Source organism: Pipra filicauda, unplaced genomic scaffold (assembly GCF_003945595.2).
Source record: "Pipra filicauda isolate LSUMZ 115617 unplaced genomic scaffold, ASM394559v2 scaffold144_size1929842_pilon, whole genome shotgun sequence".
In the NCBI taxonomy this organism is placed as follows: domain Eukaryota; kingdom Metazoa; phylum Chordata; class Aves; order Passeriformes; family Pipridae; genus Pipra; species Pipra filicauda.
In genome coordinates, this window is record NW_024103929.1 from 1,611,076 (window position 1) to 1,615,714 (window position 4,639).

At 39.9% G+C, this 4,639-nt stretch overlaps 1 long non-coding RNA gene across 1 annotated transcript; it reads right to left on the reverse strand.

Annotated features, from left to right (window-relative positions):
- Positions 1–306: 306 nt before the first annotated feature.
- On the reverse strand, positions 307–4,279 carry LOC120322707. The gene is made up of 3 exons (XR_005562553.1): positions 4,066–4,279; positions 1,855–2,026; positions 307–778 (listed from the first exon to the last, which is right to left on the reverse strand). It is a non-coding gene; the product is annotated as an uncharacterized LOC120322707 (long non-coding RNA).
- Positions 4,280–4,639: the final 360 nt, after the last annotated feature.

Here is a 4,639-nt window from a genome sequence, read left to right on the forward strand (position 1 = left end):
ATATCATCTTAATACTGTATAAAAAGACACTATCAACCAGGGAATTTTCCACATAAAAATGCTCTGCAGCTAAAAGAAAAGGGGATAATGGATGCTGTTAAAATGAAAGTCTCCTTGAGCACTTTACATAACAAGTACTTTATCTGCTTGTCTTCTGTATTTTTCATAAAAGATTTAAAAAACTTTAATACTGATTGTTTGCTGTAAGACTTAGATGGCCACATATCTGTGTACCCATTCCCATGGAATGTGCAGCCATTCTGAGCTCTGCAATGAGAAAGTCATGACAGCACCTTTACCCCCAAGCTCCTGTGCTCCAAAATTCAAACAATTCCCAGAACACAAGCAGTGCCACTCTGCATCCCACATTCAAACTCTTTTGGGTATTTATTTTGGTTTCTGAGGGTATATACGTTTGCAATCTTGACAGATACATTTCCGTCTTCTCCGAGGAGAAGCACAAGGCTCCTTCAGCTCCTTAGCTGGGGAAGGTGTTACAGCTTGAGACTGTCCTCTACAGAATTGATTATCTCCTCTCAACGTGGACTGGTGCAGCTGAGCAGGTCCCATTGTACGGTGGCAGCTCATGGGCTAGAAAAGTTGTCATGCACCACTGGTGTCTGCGGTGTTTCAATTCAAAGCTCTGCATTATCTCTAATGGCATAATAGCAAAGGGCTCCTTGGGATGAAGGGAAGCGAAATGTGAGGCTGTATCACTGCTGCTTGTGACAGCATGAGGTTTGCCTACTGTGCAAAAACACAGGTTATCAGCTCAAACCTGAAATAGAAAATGCAGATATTTAAGAAAATGTATAATTTATACACAGAAGCTGCTGGAGAAACAGGGAAAAAAACCCCAGCTCTGCTTTTCGTTTGTCTAAGAGATGTAGCGTGTAATGACATCTTCCATTTTTTGGAAGGGTAATAGAAACCCACGCAACAGTGACTCATCTGAAGAATTTTCCAGTGCTGAAATCTACCAGGATGCCTTTCTCAAAGAAGATACTACTTTGTCCTTTGCACAAGGGCCAGCAGCACAGATTGGCAGTACATAAGTAAAAAAATAAGAGTTGAAAAGCAGTAATTTGATACTTTTACATTTTCTGTCTACAAATGAATAAAACATGTTTTACTCAGTCAAACTAATCCAGTATAAGCTTTTATAGTCCAGTATCCTGTCTCCAGCAATGGCCAAAACTAAATATTGAATGTGTGTAAATATGATTTACATACACAGACACACACATATACATATGTATATATGCAACATCTGTGAAATTTCCCACATCTGGGATCCCACATGGGTGACGACCTTCAACTTCAGGCCTTCCACGTGCAGCGTTGGATCTTCCACCAAAGTATTTGTGAAAACACCAATTACTGAGTATTAATGACATGATCAGCAGACACAAAAGGCAGTGCCAATGTAGCACACATTAAAATCAGGAAGAGAATAAAGACAAATTAAAATAATCATATAGTTATAGAAGTCAGTATATTTCTAAGGCATTTTCTGATGGAGCTGGTAGACAGGCAAAATCATCCATCAGTTCTTTGTTGCAGGAAATAGGAAAATTCCAGCTGATAGCAAAGATGTTCACAGACTGTACTCAACTGTATATTTCTCTTGCTCTGTTCTGAGGAAAGATGGAGGAACATGTGACTAAACAATGTGTTGAATCAGATGCCAGGAAGAGTTCATTTTTTATGTGCTGCTCCCTTGGCCTTTTTAAATTGTGAAGGGATCCCAGAGGTACCCAGCCATGTAATCTACAGCAGAGAAATTTCTATGAGCCCCAAGACAAAGCTTAAAGCACAAGATGTGAAGATGAACTCATTTCTTTCCAGACTCACAGGGCTATTTCTGGTCAAGCTGTGCTTCTGCAGGCAAGAGCTGTAAAGGATTCAAGGCACATGAACTGCTACCTCAACTGCTTATAGCAATACTTGGGGGTTTGTAAGCAGGTACTTCTGTCCAGGGATGCTAGTCCTTCAAGGGTTGCCTCCTTTGTCATCATCTCAGTCCCTGAGAGGGCAAATTGATAAGAGGAGCATATGTTTGTACTAATAAATTAGACTGTTTCTTTAAAAAAAGCAAAGTTTGCAGGTAAGCCAGCATGTGACTTTTCCACTTGAATTAAGTTACTACCCAAAAAGTCAGAGAATGGAAAATATGCTTTAAATGGGTTCTTAATATTTGTTTTTAAGATGAGATTACCCTGTTACTTGTCTTTGCACAGGATTCCATAGGATTCCATCCCCCTATATTCCCCAGCATATGTGTATCTTAGGACTGTGAGACCTCAGCATTCATGGCAAGCGATCTTCATAAATTGCTTAGAGGGAGTCATGAACTGTTTGCAATGGTGTCTTCACCTCTGCCAGTCCAGGGTAATTCCTGATGGCAGTGTACACTGCTCATGAACATTGATAAGTTTTAAATCTGCACCCATATCGGAGAGTAGCTGGGACTGAGCTGTCTGTGCTGCATGGAACCAGCAACTTGCTCAGCCTCCTTATAGAGGCTGGACAAGGATTTATCTTCCTTTATGGAAGATAAATATGGGCCGAGCAAATAACTCATTTCCCTCTAAATTTCTACAAATTGCATGAATAGCCCTTGCTGGATGCAAAACTCTCCAGGTTGCTGTTTGAATACTAAGATAGAAATCCACTTTTCATGGACAGTTGACTATTTTCCTCTACTATGTATTAAAAACGGAACCAACAAAATATATCACAATTCTGGGATTTTTGGGATCCCTCTATCACTTAGCAAGTGTTGTGGTTAAACCCTAGCTGACAACTAAACCCAACACAGACACCCACTCACATCCCCTGTTGGTTGGGGGAGAGAGTCGGAAGAGTAAAAGTGAGAAAACCTATGGGCTTAGATAAAGATGACTTAATAGGCAAAGCAAAAGCCACATGTGTAAGCAAAGCAAAGTAAGGAATTCAGTCACCACTTCCCATGGGAAGGCACATGTTCAACCATTCGCAGAAAAGCTGAGCTCTATCATGTTGTACTGACTTGAGAAGACAGACATCATCACTCCAACTGTTCCCTCCCCTGCTTTCTTCTCCCCTTAACTCTCTATGCTGACCATGATGCCATATGGTTTGGGGTATCCCTTGGGTCAATTGGGGTCAGCTGTTCCAGCTATGTCCCCTCTCACCTCTTTGTGCACCCCCAACCTCCTCCTGGTGGAGTAATCTGAGAAGCATAAAAGACCTTGACCCTGCTTAAACAGTGCTCAGTGATAACTAAAGCATCCCTGAGTTGTCAGCATTGTTTTCAGCACAAATTCAAACCATAATCCCATACAAACTATGATGAAGAAAATTAGCACAAGACCACCAGTCAAAAACAGCACAAGAGGTAATTCCTTTATGGGATCTTCAGTTGAGTAAAATAGCAACTGCACATGCAGATCTCCTTTCATAGAACCTCAGCTTAGGGGAACTCAGGGACCACTCACAAAGTTCACTAAGCTGATTTAAGAGTCACTCTGAACGAAAGAGAAATCTTTTCAGGTGTCTCAAAAGGACCAATCTTAAATCACTGGGCTATGAACTGCTGGTCCTTTCAGAAACACCAGTGCTCCTTGGGGGCCTTATGGTGAAGGCTTCTTCCTAAACTAAACATGTTCTGGGTCTTGACACCACAAGGTCTGCCTGCTGTGCTAAACACAGGTTACTCATCCAAACTCAAAATAGGAAATGCTGATATTTTGGAAAAGAGACAATTTATACACAAAAGCTGGGTTAAAAAATGGTGATGTTTCCATATCTAACCAGAATCTAATTATCCTAAAAAAAATTGGCAGCATCAAGCTACCCAGCTGTGAGTAGCCTCTGACTCATTTTTGTAACACAGAGGATGTTTGTCCTGTGTGTTTTCCATTCAGAGAGAAATATATTTTGTGATTGTCCAGGATTATTACAAGTCAAACCATGATGCTAGAACACATGAACTTGATTTTTTAATTTTATAAAAATTTTTTTTTTGAGAAGCCGCATTCGAAATCATTTAAAAATATAATTAAAATGTAAAATTGCTCTTACGCAATATAGGTTGTCAGGAAATGTGGAATCCTTCTGCTCTGGTTTAGTTTTTCTCAGGAACATGATTTGAATGATAGGTTCCATATGATGAATTTAGATTGACAGTAAGGCACTGAAGTTCTGTTTTATTGTGGTCAGCTCTTCTGTCCAAGTTCTGTTTAAAAGAGTAAGAAACCAGACTGTTCAGATTTTAGCAGAAGGCTCCCGTCTGTGTTTTTATATCTTCATCCATGCAGACTCCCATTTTGAAGTCTATCAAACTTGTCAGGGTTGTCTGTCTCCACAGATCAGATATTTTCTCTTGAAAAAACCAACAGAAGAACACAGAGACCATAGTCTTTCCTTCACTAATAATTTCATTAAAAATTTAGGTCTGACAATAAACAAGATATAGGCATAATGGTGAAATTAAGCTTATTTTTAGTCTCATGTGATATATGAGCAATGGCAATTCAAATCTCCAAAGATATAAATGCTTGTAAACCTGACTATCAAGAGGCCTCTCTGTGGATGGGCTTCTCTGGCACTTTGGTAGTGCTCTTGTAAAAGTTGAGTACTATTTATTAGGTGGTTG